At 43.0% G+C, this 20,543-nt stretch overlaps 1 protein-coding gene across 3 annotated transcripts in view; it reads right to left on the bottom strand.

The window, feature by feature from the left end:
• Positions 1-20,543, bottom strand: part of LOC118364230 (zinc finger protein 516-like) — a 67,988-nt gene that overhangs the window by 32,786 nt on the left and 14,659 nt on the right. The window contains exon 1 of one of the 3 annotated variants that reach the window (XM_052489337.1): positions 11,886-11,931. The exons of the other annotated variants lie outside the window; for them this stretch is intronic. The gene's annotated coding sequence lies outside the window, so the exon portion shown is untranslated. Of the gene's footprint in view, positions 1-11,885; positions 11,932-20,543 lie in introns of those variants that run through there. 3 annotated transcript variants of the gene reach the window in all.

Below are 20,543 nucleotides of genomic sequence, written 5' to 3'. Positions count from 1 at the left end.
TTTTTACCTGGAACGTAAAAGGGTTCTCCTATGGGGACAGCTGAATAACCCTTTCATTTCTAAGAGTGGAGTGGAGTGTACTGTATACTGGTTTCCTGTATGTTGTGCTGTATAATCCAAATGTGAGAAAGAGGGAAACACACTGAGGCTGTCCCCCAACTGGCCCTCACATCTGCAGGGTTAACTCCAGAGGGCCGTTTGTGTGAATGCTTCACTCTCCCTCCCCCCACCACCCCTGTCTGTTTTTCTCACACCACTCGTTAACCCCTAGCTGCTCCCACAGGAACGCCCTGTTTGTATAAATCTGAATGACCTCTTCTACTCATGATAGCATTCCACACAAAGATGCAGAGTTGGCCACTTAACTTAACCAAACGAACTACTACTGAGCTAAACCACCCAGAGAGATTGAGAGATACAGCAGTGGCTTTACATTGAAAGTAGTGATTAAGGATGGCACAATTAACATATAACTGCGTAAACTGAAAATAAAATTGAAACCTTTTTTTTTTTTTTTAATATTCAAATTTCCAGGGTTAGAGGTTCCAAGTCTGTTGTAATAATTATGTTTTAATGTATGCTGCTGCAGTGTAGGGGGCATTGCCTAGGCAACTGAAGAATAGTTTTCTACAACACCTTGCTTGTTGTAACAAGGGTCAGCAAAGTTTTATCACGTTAAGAGTCTGCATAAACTACCTAAATCACATATATATATATATATATACACACACACACACACACACACTAGAGGTCGACCGATTTTTCAACGCCAATACCGATACCGATTATTGGAGGACCCAAAAAAAAAAGCCGATACCGATTAATCAGCCGTTTTTATTTTATTTGTAATAGTGACAATTACAACAATATTGAATGAACACTTATTTTAACTTAATATAATACATCAATAAAATCAATTTAGCCTCAAATAAATAATGAAACATGTTCAATTTGGTTTAAATAATGCAAAAACAAAGTGTTGGAGAAGAAAGTAAAAGTATGTGCCATGTAAAAAAGCTAACATTTAAGTTCCTTGCTCAGAACATGAGAACATGTGAAAGCTGGTGGTTCCTTTTAACATGACACTTCAATATTCCAAGAGGTTCTAAGAGGTTTTAGGTTGTAGTTATAGTATTTATAGGACTATTTCTCTCTACCATTTGTATTTCATATACCTTTGACTATTAGATGTTCTTATAGGCACTTTAGTATTGCCAGTGTAACAGTATAGTTTCCGTCCCTCTCCTCGCCCCTACCTGGGCTCGAACCAGGAACACATCGACAACAGCCACCCTCGAAGCATCGTTACCCATCGCTCCACAATAGCCGCTTCTGCAAGAGGAACAACTACTCAACAACTACTCCAAGTCTCAGAGCGAGTGACGTCACCGATTGAAACGCTATTAGCTCGCACCCGCTAACTAGCTAGCCATTTCACTTCGGTTACACCAGCCTAATCTCGGGAGTTGATAGGCTTGAAGTCATAAACAGCTCAATGCTTGAAGCATTGCGAGGAGCTGCTGGCAAACGCACGAAAGTGCTGTTTGAATGAATGCTTTACGAGCCTGCTGCTGCCTACCACCGCTCAGTCAGACTGCTCTATCAAATCATAGACTTAATTATAACATAACACACAGAAATACGAGCCTTTAGTCATTAATATGGTCGAATCCGGAAATCATTAAAGAAAACATTTATTCTTTCAGTGAAATACGGAACCGTTCCGTATTTTATCTAACGGGTGGCATCCATAAGTCTAAATATTGCTGTTACATTGTACAACCTTCAATGTCATAATTATGTACAATTCTGGCAAGTTAATTTACAGTCTTTGTTAGGAATAAATGGACTTCACACAGTTCGCAACGAGCCAAAATAGAACTGTTTGGCCATAATGACCATTAAGTTTGGAGGAAAAAGGGGGAGGATTGCAAGCCGAAGAACACCATCTTAACCGTGATGCACGGGGGTCGCAGCATCATGTTGTGGGGGTGCTTTGCTGCAGGAGGGACTGGTGCACTTCACAAAATAGATTGCTTCATGAGAGGGGAATATTATGTGGATATATTGAAGCAACATCTCAAGACATCAGTCAGGAAGTTAAAGCTTGGTCGCAAATAGGTCTTCCAAGTGGACAATGACCCCAAGCATACTTCCAAAGTTGTGGCAAAATGGCTTAAGGACAAGAAAGTCAAAGCCCTGACCTGAATCCTATAGAACATTTGTGGGCAGAACTGAAAAAGTGTGTGCGAGCAAGGAGGCCTTCAAACTAACTCACTTACACCAGCTCTGTCAGGAGGAATGGCCCAAAATTCACCCAACTTAATTTGGGAATCCTGTGAAAGGCTACTTGAAACGTTTGACCGAAGTTAAAAAATGTAAAGGCAATGCTACCAAATACTAATTAAGTGTATGTAAACTTCTGACCCACTGGTAATGTGCTGAAAAAAATAAAAGCTGAACTAAAACGTTCTCTCTGCAATTATTCTGATATTTCACATTCTTAAAATAAAGTGGTGATCCTAACTGACCAAAAACAGGGAATTTTTATTAGGATTAAATGTCAGGAATTGTGAAAAACGAAGTTTAAATGTACTTGGCTCAGGTGTATGTAAACTTCCGACTTCAACTGTATATACAGTATATATAAAAAAAAAATTGTATATATATATATATATATATATATATATATATAAAGCTTGGTTTAAACTGAGTTTAAATGTATTTGTATATATGTATCTGTATATATATACAGTTGAAGTCGGAAGTTTACATATACCTGAGCCAAATACATTTAAACTCAGTTTAAACCAACTTTTATATATACATATATATAACAAACAAAGCCCTCTGGAGTTAACCCTGCAGATGTGAGGGCCAGTTAAGGATGTCTTTCATAAGCGGGCAGCCTTAGTGTGCTTCCCTTTTTTTCAGATCCTTCTCACATTTGGACTCGACAGACCAACATACAGACAACAAGTATACACTACTGTTGTTTTAAGTTGATTTTTTTGGTACTTGGTATGGCCCCATCAGTTTACATCCTTTGAATGAATCTTCTTCATTACCATGGAAATGATTGCATCAACTAACAGCTGACTGAAGAAAGGACGGCGGGGAAATTTAGTCAAGTTTAGTTTCTGCGGGGCAATTTAGTCAATTTAGTTTCTGCGGGGCAATTTAGTCAATTTAGTTTCTGCGGGGCAATTTAGTCAATTTAGTTTCTGCGGGGTAATTTAGTCAATTTAGTTTCCGGGGGGCAATTTAGTTTCTGCGGTAACATGGACTCTTAGCAATGTGATAAAACTTAGTTGTTCCTTTCTGAAACAAGCAAGGCGCTGGAGCAAACATCCACAATGCAGCAGCAGCACACATAGAATTAGAATAAATAGAACAGACTTGGAACCCATAACTGTGGACATTTTAATGGTAAAACCATGGGTACACTCACAATAGCTGCCTGGTATTGTGATGCAATCATTTAGAATGTTCATTCAAATGATGTAGGGTGCGTTCTCACTCTAACTCTCTCTCACTCTGGAGTGCCAGAGTGCGCTCTGGGTGTTTGTAAATTCAGAGAGTTGTCAGATCTCGGAGCGTTAAGAGAGCACACTGGATGCTCTGGCCGGTGAGTAGGGTTGATCAGAGTGTTCGGACCACACAATGGCAGTCAAGCACCCAAGCAAACTAGTTAGCTTGCTAGCTACTTCCAGACATAAATTAGAGAACAACTCAGATGAGAGTGCTCTGAAATTGGAGTAGAAAGAAGAGCAAGTTTAAGAACACTTACGAACGTAAACTGATATGGCTCACGCAATCAAATGTATTTTTGTAACGTCAGCTGAGTTGAATCAACAAATATTGATGGGTACACTTCCTGCTTTTATTTCCTGATTTGCCCCTATGGATACACTCACAATGGCCACCAGTCCACTCATTACGCCACCATGGACTTGAATGGCAGCACATGCAGTCAGGAGTGGAGGAGAACATTTGTATCTATACTTTTTTTTTTGCTAATCGCATGGTTAGTACGGAGACTGCGGCCATTTTTTTTTTGTTGTACCGCTAGTCGACTGCACTTGCGCCAAACTCTGGTCCATCCTATAGCTTGTTCTGCATCTTCCTTATTAATAGTGAGCCAACGTGTTTTCAGCACTTCTATTTGCCTGACTGATCAAAACTAGTTCTCATTCGATCTCGTCTCTCTGCAGCAGATATAGTGAACAATATGTTCGGAACATCGAATCGCAATAAAATCACAATATCGAGTCGCAATCGTGAGAATAGCAATACATATCATATCAGCACCTATGTATCGCGATAATATCATATTGTGAGGTCCCTGGCAATTCCCAGCCCTAAATGAGAGATCGCTAGAGCTCGCGTGAATATAGGATTTGTCTTACTATTAAAACAAGAAATCCGGTTTAAGGTCCCAAGACAAGACATCTGGTTTAACAGAAAAATTCAAACAAAAATAGTAGATGTGACTAGGGTGGGCATTCTATGTTCATTTTCTATGTTTTGGATTTCTGTGTTGTTTGGCCGGTGTGGTTCTCAATCAGAGGCAGCTGTCTATCGTTGTCTCTGATTGAGAACCATACTTAGGTAGCCTGTTCCCAGGTTGGTTTGGTTTGCACCTGACGGAGCTGTTTCGGTTGTTCTTTTTTTACTTGTTGTATTTAGTGTTCAGTTTAATAAATAACATAAACACGTGCTGCGCTTTGGTCCTCATCTTCTTCCACCAACAGCCGTTACAAGATGTTGGAACTATAAACACACTTGGACAGTGATAAGATGCATTTGTTTGTTTTTGGTCATTTCATGTTGAGCTCTTTGCCAAACCAGTTCTAACAGGTTTCTTATGGACTTGGTGTGACTGAGGCGAGGGAGAGCGTAGTAGGCTGGGATGAGACTCCCATTTGGAACCTCCATCCCAGGGTCTTCTCTCACTACGCCCACCTGTGTAGGCAGCCCAGAATAAACCCTGGAACAGCAACTTAAATGAGCCTCTCTGGAATGCAATTAGGCCACTGAACTCCCCGTGCATTCCCCCTGAACTCCCCGTGCATTCCCCCTCTGCAGCGCAGGCCCACGTGAGACACTTCCAGCCAGCCCCAAAGCAACACACACACACCACAAACAAATCGGGAACAAAAATAATGGATGGAAAGAAGGACATTATCAATGTATAGCTGTGCCAGGGTTTCTCCTCTGTCTTTTCTTTGTGGTCTATTCCAATCTAATCCTTTTTAATATTGTGGTCTAACTTGAGGTAAAAACCTAATGATAACATAGCATGTGTACATTATAGAAAATGAAGTGCATAGGCGGATGAGATGAAGAGGCACGACAAATAGGGATGGAGAGAATGGAAAACTTTATATGGAGAAAATATCTCTCTCTCCCTCAAGGATATGTGTTTTCACAGAGAACTCCTCAGCTCAATGGAGACTGTGGATGCTCAAACACTAACTTGGCTCAAGCTGTTCAAATCAAATACAATAACACAAAGAGGTGCAACCTAAATAAAATAACCAGTGGGTGAAATCCAATTTCTTCGCCACAAACACTTTGTTATTGTGTCACGGAGTCCACTTCACTATTGGACTGGGAACAGAAAGAAACATCTGCTCGAGGCCTCGGAGCCAACAACAATAAGTCAGAAACAGCACACAGGAAAACCACTACTTTAGGTGTTTGATATTTCACAGTTTCACACAGGACTTTACAAGGAGTTCACAAGCCGACCTGGGTTCAAATAGTACTTGAAATCTTTTGAATACCATGAGAGTTTGCTCTAGCCAGTCGGGAGTGCCAGAATGGCAAGGTTTGGTGTTTTGGAACTATTATATTGGTTTATTGAGCCAGACCAGATCAATCAAGCACAGATAAAGTATTTGACATGATTTAAAATAGCATTTGAACCCAGGTCTGTTTACAAGGAAGCTACATGTAAAATAGTTCCTTCAAACTGCCTCTGAGACATTACAATGAGCTTAATGATGTGATTGATAGCAGAACCATGGACATCTGGGTCATGTCTTTACAGGGCTGACTGATTCCCGCTGGTGAACATCAGCCTTGCTTGTTATCTCACCAAGTGGAAAGTATAAACTAAGAAGGAAAGCAGTAGTGAAAGCTCCCTCTGAAAAGAGCATGGCGGAGGGAGAGGGGAGGAAGGTTGAGAGAGAGATAGAGAGATATAAAGAGTATGAGAAAGCAAGATGAAGAGAAAACAAAAGATATTGTGTGAATGATTGAAAGAGAGACACAGAGAGAGGGTAAACCGCAGGCTCAAACCACACCAAGGAAATGCTACATGCTCTCCAAACACTCCTAGCCAAGAAAGCTCCTGTGGGGGAGAATCTGATAGAATTAGTATTTCAGAGGCTTCCTCTTTCTGTCAGTTTATAGCTTATGGATGCTACATGCATGTTGAAGACAGGAGTCTCTTTCTGCATCCCAAAGGCAACCAAGTATAACGCCACAGTCACTGTGTGTTAGCATAGCATGTCCTATGTAATTTTTTATTTAAATTCTCTTCTATTTTGTAAAATGTGTGAAATTGTCAAATGTTAGGCTCCCTTGTGAAAAAGACCTTGGTCTCAATGAGACTCCCTGTAGAATTAAAGGTACAATTAACAGTGACGATCGGAGAGAATTTGATTGATATGGTTCTAAATCTACCTCGCCCTTTGATAAGCGAGGTGAAACGTTCACCACATTGCTTAGACATACGTCAGCATTTTCCAAACTTGGGTCGTGGCGGACCCCAAGAGAAGCACCTTTTGTTGTTTCGCTCTAGCACTACACAGCGGATTCAAATAATCCAAGCTTGATGATTAGTTCATTAAAGGAATCAGCTACGTAGTGATAGGGCAAAAAACTAAACGTGTACCTCTCGGGGTCCCCAGGACCGAGTTTGGGAAATGCAGACGTAGGGGTAAGGGGTCGATTTGAGATAAGGCACATGGCTGTAAATCTGTGGGCGGTGTTTGAATGTAAACCCAATGTAAGTGTTATAATACAATGTATCTAAAAAAAACAGAATGGAAGTACTCTGAAAAAGAGAAATATTCATGTTTTTAAGAGTCTTGTGAAAACCATTGTTGGTGTTTCAGTGCATGTAAAAGGCAACATCAAAACACAAAAAGCTGATTTTGGCAAACTGTGCATCTCATACAATCATTTCAATGATTTTGAAATGCCAATAGTTTATAGCGAACATATTGATTCTTTAATTAACATTTTAAAGAAGACTGTGGGAGTTGAATGCTTTTCCTAGGGTAGGCAATGACACTAATTACAGGCTACAGTTGCCAAGCCCATTGTGAGATTATAAATTATGTTACAATCACAATATTTAGGGCTATGTGAGTTATAGCAGCAGAGGTAAAATGAGGTAACAGAACAAATACATTTGCAAAGAAAAGTAAGCATTTGAAGCTTCAAAATCATTTCTTGAAAAATAAATTTTGTGCTCATGAATTATTATCCTGGACAAACGTATTCATTTGTACTTTCACAAAACGACATTTTCTTTTACCCTTTGTTTGAGCATAATACTGTATATTTGACCTTTGGGAATGACCAATGAGGCGTTTATCAGCACACCATATAAGAGCAAGGAATATACAACAAGAGGAGGGACTCCCATTTACAGTATTTGGAAACTTTTTTTGCACTAGACAGGATTCGACACACCATACCGGTGTTTAGGAGCTTAAGAGAGAGGTACCGGCACTAGACAGGATTCGACACACCATACCGGTGTTTAGGAGCTTAAGAGAGAGGTACCGGCACTAGACAGGATTCGACACACCATACCGGTGTTTAGGAGCTTAAGAGAGAGGTACCGGCACTAGACAGGATTCGACACACCATACCGGTGTTTAGGAGCTTAAGAGAGAGGTACCGGCACTAGACAGGATTCGACACACCATACCGGTGTTTAGGAGCTTAAGAGAGAGGTACCGGCACTAGACAGGATTCGACACACCATACCGGTGTTTAGGAGCTTAAGAGAGAGGTACCGGCACTAGACAGGATTCGACACACCATACCGGTGTTTAGGAGCTTAAGAGAGAGGAAACGGCACTAGACAGGATTCGACACACCATACCGGTGTTTAGGAGCTTAAGAGAGAGGTACCGGCACTAGACAGGATTCGACACACCATACCGGTGTTTAGGAGCTTAAGAGAGAGGTACCGGCACTAGACAGGATTCGACACACCATACCGGTGTTTAGGAGCTTAAGAGAGAGGTACCGGCACTAGACAGGATTCGACACACCATACCGGTGTTTAGGAGCTTAAGAGAGAGGAAACGGCACTAGACAGGATTCGACACACCATACCGGTGTTTAGGAGCTTAAGAGAGAGGTACCGGCACTAGACAGGATTCGACACACCATACCGGTGTTTAGGAGCTTAAGAGAGAGGTACCGGCACTAGACAGGATTCGACACACCATACCGGTGTTTAGGAGCTTAAGAGAGAGGAAACAGCACCAAAAGATAAGGGATCAAACTCTGCATTAGACAGGACTCGAAACGACATAATAGTGTACTCAACCTTTTCCGGGTAAGCACTCCCAGTCTCTTGCAAGTTGTTGCCCGACTCTTGATCAAGTGTTGTTACGACACACTATTCCATGTTACAGAACACCTCAGGATGAATGTTTCAGTACACCCTTACACCCATGTGTTTTAAAACTCGAGGAAAGTTAAGGTTTTGTCTCCTTAACGATGGTGGCAGCTTAGTTGCTACTAGTTTTAGTGTTACAAAACACTCCATTTTAACAGTGTACCAGTCACTTATAACATAATGTTAGTGTCCCGGTGGGGCATATTAACCTGGGGTGAGATAATGAGATTTCTGCACTGGTTTTAGACAGTACAGTAATGTGAGGTAAACGATGAGTAAGGTAAAGTAGCATAGACAATGATGTCATCAGAGGGTTTGCGCGGACTAATATGCACGGCTAAGCTGAACACACACAGCTGAACATAACCATACTGTAAACAGTGGTGATTACAGCATGTCTACAGGTCTCTGGAGAACTCAAGACAGTCAGTGACGGAGCTCAATGATTCCAACGGGATTCACCTGCCAGGCGGGCCCGCCAGGTTGCCGTGACGACAGAGACCTGGGCTGTGCGCGTCTCTCTCTGTCTGCCCAAGCGATGCTAAACCCTCAGCCCTGTTGCACAACAAATAAGCAAAGGATTACTACTCATGTAGTTCTTTTCACATCAGGCCGAGCTAATTGCCCTTCCTTACACAACACACTTTGTCTGTGTGTATATGTGTGTGTGAGAGTGTGCTTTTGCAGCATTTAGGCTAGATGTCTTGCATGGTTTCTCGTATATACTGTAGCTGGGTGAGGATGCATTACTGATGGAAACATCAACGAGACCGGCACAGGTGTACGCTCTTAATTTGATTCCCCAGTTGTTGCAGGAAATGCAAACATGTAGTGGGGGGGGGTATTCAACTATTACCCTATGAGGTCTGGAGAATTCTGGTTTTCTGTTGTATCTGAAAATGAATTGCATCCACCTGGTGTCCCAGGTCTAAATCAATCCCTGATTACAATGGAATAATGAAAAAACGCAATGGCACTGGCTTCGAGGACCATATTTGCATTTGAGGGGTGTAGGTTTATGCAAGGTTTAAAAAGGTTTCTAAAGTTTGCGATTTCAACAACCGGCCGTGACCCATAGGGCGGTGCACAATTGGCCCTGCGTCATCCGGGTTAGGGGAGAGTTTGGCCGGGGTAGCTTTACTTGGCAACTCCTTGTCGCTACAGCACGGTATGGCGGTATGGAGGACGTATGACTCGACCTTCGCCTCTCCCGAGCCCGTTCGGGAGTTGCAACTATGAGACAAGATTGTAATTGGATCGCAATTGGAGATCATGAATTGGGGAGAAAAAAAGGGGGTAAAATACAACAAATATATATATATACAAAATAAAATTATATAATGTCAGACTTGATTTCCCCTAACAACAAATGTATTAACCCCTACAAAAATGGCAATTTCTTATAATCCACACAATAATTCACATTGCCTGTTGCTGCAGGATAATTTTTCGGCTGTGAGAAACTGGTCAAATTAAGATATGACATCTGTATGTCTGTGTGTTTGTCTTATGTACACGTATGTGTCTATAAGCGCAGAGAAGGGCGTCATGACTGTAGAGAGCAGCATATAATAGCAGACATAGGTATGGGTGTGTATTCTGTGTAAATCAGCAGCATGGAACAGCACAGTGGAACACAAACACACACAGCAGCTCAGTGCTACAGCGCCCTGCACAGAGCAATACACTAGCCTATATAGAACTCATGTCAGTGATGTCTGCACTGCACAGAATGAGGTGGTTTAGAACAGAATAGACGAGCACCGACGAGAGGAGAGAAAAACATATTGGCACAGCTGAAGACAGTTGAAGACATACAGTATAAGGTAGTGGTGGTACACTGACTGTAAAGATCCACAGAGACAAAGGACCACTGTAACATAGCAGCACAACGGAACAGGCTGCAGACAACACAAGTGTTCACTTCACAATTGTCCGCTAGCATTATCTGGGCCAATGACACCTGCCTGCAGCCCCCTGTAAACTGACTCCCTTTCTGCCTTAATAGCAAGGGTCGTGTTCATTAGGCACCAAACAAGACAAGAGAGACTGAACCAGGGGGGGGGGACTACCTCGACTTGTCCAATAAGGAACAGACATTTTTGTTTTCTGTTACTAAATGTTTTTGAACATTTTATGCGTCATGCTCAAATGAACACAGCCCTCCTGTATATTCCATCGGTTATGGCGGCGAACAGAATTTTCCACCCATGGCCACGGGACGGGGCATGAACTGGGTGATTTTGTGGTAGTCGGCCAGGTATAATCTAATGAGATTAGTTTGCTCTTTAAATAGAGTTCTGTGGCCAGAGATTAGATTATCCCGGCCAAGAGCCTCAAGATCAAAAGAGCCTCTGTCTCGTTGACTTTGTTATGGGAATACCATGACAACAATCATTCCGAGCAAGATAGTGTTATTCGAGAAGGTCTCTGTGTGTGTGTCACCTCTAATCAATAATATTCTGACAATGAGCTCTGACTCTCCGAGGTCTATTAGATTACCATTCATATGTGGGCTCAGCAAAAACAAGTGTCGTTTTTTGCATGGCAAGGTTTTCCTATGGTGACACAGGTCAAACTTGAAGCAATGCTAGAGACCAAACAACTTCTGCAATTCTCATGGAAATATATATATGTTTTAAAATTTTATTTTATTTTTCTCCCTTTTTTCTCCTCAATTTCATGGTATCCAATTGGTAGTAGTTACAGTCTTGTCTCATCGCTGCAACTCCTGTACGGACTCGGGAGAGGTCGAAGGTCGAGAGCCATGCATCCTCCGAAACACAACCCAACCGAGCCGCACTGCTTCTTGACACAATGCCCATCCAACCCGGAAGCCAGCCGCACCAATGTGTTGGAGGAAACACCGTACACCTGGCGACCGTGTCAGCGTGCACTGTGCCTGGCCCGCCACAGGAGTCGCTAGTACGCGATAAGAAAAGGACATCCCTGCCGGCCAAACCCTCCCTAACCCGGACGACGCTAGGCCAATTGTGCGCCGCCCCATGGGCCTCCCGGTCGTGGCCGGCTGCGACAGAGCCTGGACTCGAACCCAGAATCTCCAGTGGCACAGTTAGCACTGCGATAGAGTGCCTTAGACCACTGCGACACTCAGGAGGCCCTCATGGTAATATTTTGCGTACCTGTCTATTTACCACCACAAACCAATGCTGGCACTAAGAACGCACTCAACGAGCCTTATATGGCAGTAAGAAAACAAGAAAATCCTCACCCAAAGGCGGTGCTCCTAGTGGCCGGTGACTTTAATGCAGGAAAACTGTTTTACCTCATTTCCCCAGCACGTGACCTGTGCAATTAGAGGCGAAAAAAACTCTAGATCACCTTTACTGTACACACAAAGACACACACAAGCTCTCCCTCACCCTCACTTTTAGCAAATATGATCATAACTCTATCCTCCTGATTCATGTTTACAAGCAAAAACCTGTAAGGAAGTACCACGCTCAATATGGAAGTGTTCTGATGAAGTGGATGCTAAACTACAGGACTGTATCGCTAGCACAGACTGGAACATGTTCCGGGATTCATCCGATAGCATTAAGGAGTTTACCACATCAGTCACCGGCTTCATTAATAACTGCATCGACGACGTCCCCACAGTGACCGGAGATATAGAGCATATCCCAACTAGAAGCCATGGATTACAGGCGACATCCTCACTGAGCTAAAGGCTAGAGCTGCCGCCTTCAATGAGCGCAACACTAATCCGGACACGTAGAAGAAATCCCGCTACGCCCTCCAACAAACCATCAAAAAGGCAAAGTGTCAATACAGGACCGAGATCGAGTCATACTACACCGACTCCAACACTCATCGGATGTGACAGGGCTTGCAAACTATTCTTATCATTAAGATCGCAGAAGACACAACGGTGGTAGGCCTGATCACCAACTACGAGGAGACAGCCTACAGGGCGGATGTCAGATACCCGGCAGTGTGATGCCAGGACAACAACCTCTCTTTCAACGTCAGCAAGACTATGCAGCTGATCGTGGACTACAGGAATCGGAGGGCCGAGCACACCCCCCATCCACATCGATGGAGCTTTTTGTGGAACAGGGCGAGAGCTTGAATTTCCTTGGTGTCCACATTACTAAAGGAACTATCATGGTCCACACACATCAACACAGTCGTAAAGAGGGCACGACAGACTGTTTCCCTTCAGGAGGCTGAAAAGATTCAGCATAGGCCCTCAGATCCTCAAAAAGTTCTACAGCTGCTGCTCCATTGAGAGCATCTTGACTGGCTGCATCGCCGCTTGGTATGGCAACTGTTTGTCATCTGACCGCAAGGTGCTGCAGAGGGTAGTGCTTATGGCCCAGTACATCACTGTGGCCGGGCTCCCTGGCATCCAGGACCTCTATACCAGGCGGTGTCAGAGAAAGGCCCTAAAAATGGTCAAATAATCCAGTCAACCAAGTCATAGTGTTCTCTGGAACCAACAGGACCATGAAGAGTGTCTACCCCCAAGCTATAAGACTGCTAAATAGTTTCTTAAATAGTTAACCAATAAACTACCCAGCATATTTGCAGTGACCCTTTTTGCACTAATCTCTTTTGACTCATCACATTTACATTTACATTTTATCACATACACTGCTGCTACTGTTTATTATCTTTCCCAATGCCTAGTCACTTTATCACTACCTATATGTCACAGGAAGGCCATAAAGATCATCAAGGACAACAACCACCCGAGCCACTGCCTGTTCACCCCGCTATCATCCAGAAGGCGAGGGCAGTACAGGTGCATCAAAGCAGAGACTGAAAAACAGCTTCTATCTCAAGGCCATCAGACTGTTAAACAGCCACCACTAACATACCACTAACATTGAGTGGCTGCTGCCAACACACTGACTCAACTCCAGCCACTTTAATAATGGAAATTGATGGGAATTGATGTAAAATATCACTAGCCACTTTAAACAATGCTACCTAATATAATGTTTATATACCCTACATTACTCATCTCATATGTATATGTATATACTGTACCCTATATCATCTACTGCATCTTTATGTAATACATGTATCACTAGCCACTTTAAACTATGCCACTTTGTTTACATACCCTACATTACTCATCTCATATCTATATACTGTACTCAATACCATCTACTGCATCTTGCCTATGCCGTTCTGTACCATCACTCATTCATATATCTTTATGTACATATTCTTTATCCCTTTACACTTGTGTGTATAAGATAGTAGTTGTGGTATTGTTAGGTTAGATTACTCGTTGGTTATTACTGCATTGTCGGAACTAGAAGCACAAGCATTTCGCTACACTCGCATTAACATCTGCTAACCATATGTATGTGACAAATAACATTTGATTTGATTTATATGTATGTACACATCTACCTCAATTACCTCGTACCCCGTGTATATAGCCAAGTTATCGTTACTCATTGTGTATTTATTCCTTGTGTTATTATACTTCTATTTATACCTCGTTTATCAAATATATTTGATTGTTTTTATTGTTCTTTGCATTGTCGGTCGTAAGTAAGCAGTTCACTGTTAGTCTACACCTGCTGTTTACAAAGCACGTGACAAATCAAATGTGATTTGAAATGAGTCGAGTTACAGTGAATCGCGGAAACAAAAACGAGACCACGACAAAGAGTTTGTTGTGATTCCTAAAGTGTTTATAACCCAGTAGCGCTAAGAGAAGCGAGGTTAGATATCTCCAGGGCCCTGTTTGAATACTTAACGTACCCTTTCTACCATCCTTGAAGTTATCAGTGTTCTGACACTAACTGTGACAGCAAGAGTTCCATTCACCTATTGTCATGCCGGATAAGTGATGCTTCAAGGAAGGGGGGAAGGAAGCATGCTTTAAAAAAAATTATAATAGTAGTCGTATGTACAGGGTACACATGGTATACAACGTCCAGCGAAATGCTTACTGGCAGGTTCCTGCTCGACCCTGGAAAATGCCAAATGTTTATTTACATGGAAATACATGTAGATTGAAAGAGTTGTAAGAGGGCATGGTAGTCAGTTCATCATGATGAAATCTGACTTCCTTTCTCTCAGTAGTAGGGTAAACAGAGAAGGCTCGTGAATGAGTGTGTTTAACAGCAGCTTCAGATAATCTGAGTCTGGGCCTGGCTACTGGGGGGCCCCTCCCTCCCTCACACACACACACACATATACAGGACACACACACACACACATCTGGATATAATGTGGGAATAGGACACCGAGGTCAGCGGGATAGGGGAGTATACGGGGGGAGTGCAAAGAGATCTAGGTCTTTAAAAAACACCAATGGACCAATGAGGAGGGGAAAGTAGGGGGGTCGGGGGTCATTGCTAAGAGCTCTCTGACGTTGGTTTCCCCTATCTGAACCTCTACTACACCACCAAGTCACAGGGCGAGAGGTACAGAGGCAGCAGCTGGGAAACGTACAACCCCAGCGGAAAACACTGGTCGCTGGCAGCAGTAGCCCATCGAAGACAGAAGGTAGAAGACCGAATCTGGACTAAAGGAAGGTGGAAAACATAGAGGGTGGGGTTCCCAGACTCAGATTAAGCCGAGTGCGGCAAGTAGCAGCAGGGGCGGCAGGTAGCCTAGTGGCTAGAGCATTGGTCCAGTAACTGTAAGGTTGCTGGATTGAATCCCCGAGCTGACAAGGTAAAAATCTGTTGTTCTGCCCCTGAACAAGAGAGTTAACCCACTGTTCCCCAGTAGGCCATCGTTGTAAATAAGAATTTGTTCTTAACTGACTTGCCTAGTTAAATAAAAAAAATTAAAAAGCCTAGTTTGGGACAATAGTGGAGCCTTTCAGCAGAGAGAGGATGGGAGGAGGCAAAGAGAGAGGATGAGGGGTGGGTGGAAGAGAGAAATGCCACTCAGGAAGCAGTGATGTTTCATTGCCTTGGCTGATGTAGTGGAGAGAGGCCAGCATAGTCAGTGGATAATGTGGTAGCTACCTCTGTCCAGCTTTACATTCAGCTCCACACGTGGCTATGGGGCAAGTTCATTAGCCCCTGGCAGTCATCATCCTCACCCCCATCCTCAGTGACCTCAAAACCAGTCTGCCGCTGTCTCCCTTTTCCACAGCTCGCTCTCTCTCTCTCTCTCTCTCTCTGAATTTCAACTTAAGGAGCTTTATTGGCATGGGAAACATATGTTCAAATGTCCTATTATGTCTTATATACAGTGTTGTAACGATGTAGAAAATGTTCAAGTACAACCTAAATAAACATAAATATGGATTCTCTCTCTCCCTCTCTCACTCTCACTCCCTCACTCTCCCTTTCTCTGTCTCCATCTCTCTCCCTCATTCTGAGAATGCAGACACAGCTACTGACAGAAACAGAGAAATCAAATAACCATCCTAGACTATCCCTCCCTCCGTCTGGCTTTCCACATGAGTCGCTTTGTGAGAGAGATGCTAACTAAGAGAGAATACAACCACAACGAACAGGGATCTTTTTTTTTCCCCCCCCCCAGGTTTTTTTTTTTTTTTTGGGGGGGGGATACTATAATGAAAGCACTTTATTACAGTAAGTAAAAGCAGAACTACTGTTCTGTACTACTGGGACATATGTACGCACGTAGGCACACACTCACACACAGAAACACAATTCTAGTGAAGTAGTGTGTTTAACAACAGCTGGGCCTGGCTACTGGGGGAGGCCCCTCCCTCACACACCCAAGCACACACACGCAAGCACGAATGCACACACACACACATGCATGTACACACACACAACCCAATACACACCCATACAAATAGGAACAGAAATATCCCCCTCCATCATGGCAAGGTTAGGTTGACATCAGTGGCTAACGATCAGTTCCTCTGTGGTGAATGATTAGCTGTAGCCCAGAGACATTTCCAGCTTGTTTCCCTAAGTCATTCAGACATCTAACATCACCAGGCTTCAAAGAGCACAATAACTAGGCCTACATCCATCCTGTTCCACTCTCAAAACCCACATCTACTCAGTGTCTTTATCTAGAAACTAGATCATCGTCATAGAATTCAAGTTAAGTGGAAAGCAGAAACATAACTTCTGTTCTATTTTGTTTTCGAGTTATTCTTTAAAGTTTCTCCCTGCAGGCAGTCACTGAGTCCGAGGTGCTAAAGGAGCTCCTTAAACTTGACCCCAAAAACCCATCTGGGTCAGATGGTTTAGACTCTTTCTTCTTTAAGGTTGCTGCCCCATATCATTGCCAAGCCTATCTCCAACTGTTTTAACCTGTCTCTCCTTTCTGGGGAGGTTCCCATTGCTTGGAAGGCAGCCACGGTTTGTCCTTTATTTAAATGGGGAGATCAAGCTGATCCTAACTGTTATAGGCCTATTACTATTTTGCCCTGTTTATCAAAAGCGTTGGAAAAACGTATCTATAATCAACTGACTGGCTTTCTTTTCAGTCTATAGTATTCTCTCTGGTATGCAATCTGGTTTCCGCTCAGGTTATGGATGTGTCACTGCAACCTTAAAGGTCCTCAATGATGTCGCCATTGCCCTTGATTCTAAGCAATGTTGTGCTGCTATTTTTATTGACTTGGCCAAAGCTTTTGATATGGTAGACAATTCCATTCTTATGGGCCTGCTAAGGAGTATTGGTGTCTCTGAAGGGTCTTTGGCCTGATTTGCTAATTACCTCTCTCAAAGAGTGCAGTGTATAAAGTCAGAAAATCTGCTCTCAGCCACTGTCTGTCACCAAAGGAGTACCCCAAGGCTCGATCCTATCCTCTTCTCAATTTACATCAACAACATAGCCCAGGCAGTAGGAAGCTCTCTCACCCATTTATATGCAGATGATGCAGTCTTATACTCAGTTGGCCCCTCCCCGGATTTTGTGTTAAATGCTTTACAACAAAGCATTTTTTGTGTCCAACAAGCTTTCTCTAACCTTGTTCTGAACACCTCCAAAGCAAAGGTCATGTGGTTTGGTAAGAATAATGCCCCTCTTACCACAGGTGTTATTACAGGTAGTCACCTCATACAAGTACTTGGGAGTATGGCTAGTGTCCTTCTCTCAGCACATATCAAAGCTGCAGGCTCAGGTTAAATCTAGACTTGGTTTCCTCTATCGTAATCGCTCCTCTTTCACCACAGCTGCCAAACTAACCCTGATTCAGATGACCATCCTACCCATGCTAGATTTTGGAGACATAATTTATAGATCGGCAGGTAAGGGTGCTCTCGAGCGGCTAGATGTTCTTTACCATTCGCCATCAGATTTGCCACCAATGCTCCTTATAGGACAAATCACTGCACTCTATACCCTTCTGTAAACTGGTCATTTCTTTATACTCGTCGCAAGACCATCTTAGGCCTCACTCCCCCATATCTGAGATATCTACTGCAGTCCTCATCCTCCACATACAACACCCGTTCTGCCAGTCACATTCTGTTAAAGGTCCCCAAAGCACACACATCCCTGGGTTGCTCCTCTTTTCAGTTTGCTGCAGCTTGCGACTGGAACGAGCTGCAACAAAACACAAACTGGACAGTTTTATCTCAATCTCTTCATTCAAAGGCTCAATCATGGACACTCTTACTGACATTTGTGGCTGCTTTGTGTGATGTATTGTTGTCTCTACCTTCTTGACCTTTGTGCTGTTGTCTGTGCCCAATAATGTTTGTACCATGTTTTGTGCTACTACCATGTTGTGTTGCTATCATGTTGTTGTTGTGTTGTGTTGCTACCATGCTGTGTTGCCATGTGTTGCTGCCTTGCTATGTTGTTGTCATAGGTCTCTCATCATGTAGTGTTGTGTTGTCTCTTGTTGTGATGTGTGTTTTGTCCTATATTTATATTGTATTTATTTTTTATTGTTAATCCCAGGCCCCCGTCACCGCAGGAGGCCTTTTGCTTTTTGGTAGGCCACCATTGTAAATAAGAATTTGTTCTTAACTGACTTGCCTAGTTAAATAAGGGTTAAAGGAAATAAATGAAATACATTTGTCATCCACAAATATTAGGGATGACCAAACAGATCCTTTGTTTTGGGTAAACAATATATGTTTTGGCTCACGATTATGGAAATATGTGTTATTATTATTATTAAATATATGCCCCTTTCATTCCAATGAGGTATTTTCTTGACAATAGTTCAGTCTATTTTACGGGACCCCTTTTGGCTCAAGTGCAACCCAGAGGCAAAAGTTCCATATAGCCACTTTAAATATGCTTCAATGAGTCTGCTGGGCTATTTGTATGTACGACTGTGACTGTTGGGTGTGGTCTTTGTGTGAGCCTGTCCAGCCTACGATGCCGAGCTAATCTCATCTAATAAGAACATTCACTAACCACCATCAAGCAGCCTCACTCACAGCAGGATCACATCTCCTGTTGTTCACTTCATGGACCAGCAAAAATAACATGCCAGCTAGTTGTCCCACTCTACATAAATCTCAGCTAAATGACCTGTTTGTTTACAAGTATAAGAGCTCTGTATCCGACTGGGATTCAAAGGAATTCGAAGCACCACTTCTGTGGCAGAAAAACAGTAGTATGTATTTTTAAACCAGCGTTGTCATTAAAAACGGTGGTCACCTCTCGAGATTTGAGTGCGATATAGGCCAAAACCATGGACAGAGGAGGCTCCTTTGAGAATCGTTGGCCCAACCCCCACCCCACTTTGTTTCCCTTTAGAACACAGAGTTTGGAATAAGTTTGTAAGTGTCGTCATCTCTCCACCCCTTCACCCCAATCCCTCCACCTCTCTTCCCCTTTACCCCTGCACCCTTGCACCCCTCCCACCCTCCACCTCTCCTCTCTTCAGGCCTGACAGTGGATGTTTAGAGCTCGCTGGGGCTTAGCGACTCGCGTGGCTCATCAAATATGAACAAGGTCGTGAGGAAGGCCACGGCCTCAGTCACACAGCAGAGACAGACACAGAGGCATGGCCAGTGGAAGGCATAGTGTTGGGGGAATAGTGTTAGGGCACTAGTAGTGTTAGGTAGGAATGGGCACGGTTATTCAAATATCCGAACGGATGTTAGTGTTTGACTACTTGCGAAACCTACACCAGTTTCACACGTTTGTTGCTATTGTTGGCAAATCAAAGTGGCACTGTCAGTGGCTCCATGTGTAGCAACCAACGTGAGAGATCTCTAATCAATGCAAAATGGAGTTAAAATTTCAGAATTAAGATAGTTAAATGAGAAGGAGTAGGCTACAATGAGCAACCATCAGGTAGGCTGTTGTTTAATCTGAATGGAGCTGTTGTGGACAAGGATGGAAAGCGCAACAGAAAAGCTTCAAGTAGCCTTGGTAGCTAGCTTAGCAAGCTTCTTTACATTGGTTTGATGCAGTCAAGACAGTCACCACCGGACGGGATGATGGATAACCTGTTTTTATCTGTATCTGCATAGAGAGATACCACAAAGGGTAAAACAAATATATTGAGGACATATTACCTGCTAATGTAGACAAAACAGGAGCAATGGCCTCCTTCAAGTCCCACTTATTATTGATTTAATGATTATCATTTGATCGACTGGTACATTTTACCAAAAGGTTTTCTTTGTTTACGGAAGAGGCATGTTCAAAAGCGAAAGGCCAATAATTGAATCAATTTCATTTGATGACGTTTGTCATTTGAATAAAAAGGCAATGGAAGAAGGTAACTGATCAAAGACAAAATATGATTCTATTAGCGAGCGTTTACCAACAGTCATTTTTACTGTATCATGTCGGTCCTATTCAACACACTGTCTGCTTATAATGTCATTATTCTATTGAGCAGTGGGTCTATAAAAAGGGGATCAATAATACCAGTGAGCTAGTCGCTAGTGACATCTGGGCTGGACAATGAGCTAGCCCCAGCGCGTGCGCGAATACACACACACACATACACACACACACACACACACACACACACGGAGTCTCT

This window comes from Oncorhynchus keta, chromosome 31 (genome assembly GCF_023373465.1).
Source record: "Oncorhynchus keta strain PuntledgeMale-10-30-2019 chromosome 31, Oket_V2, whole genome shotgun sequence".
Taxonomy (NCBI): domain Eukaryota; kingdom Metazoa; phylum Chordata; class Actinopteri; order Salmoniformes; family Salmonidae; genus Oncorhynchus; species Oncorhynchus keta.
Note: the sequence above shows the minus strand (reverse complement) of the source record. Positions and strands in the feature narration are given on the sequence as shown.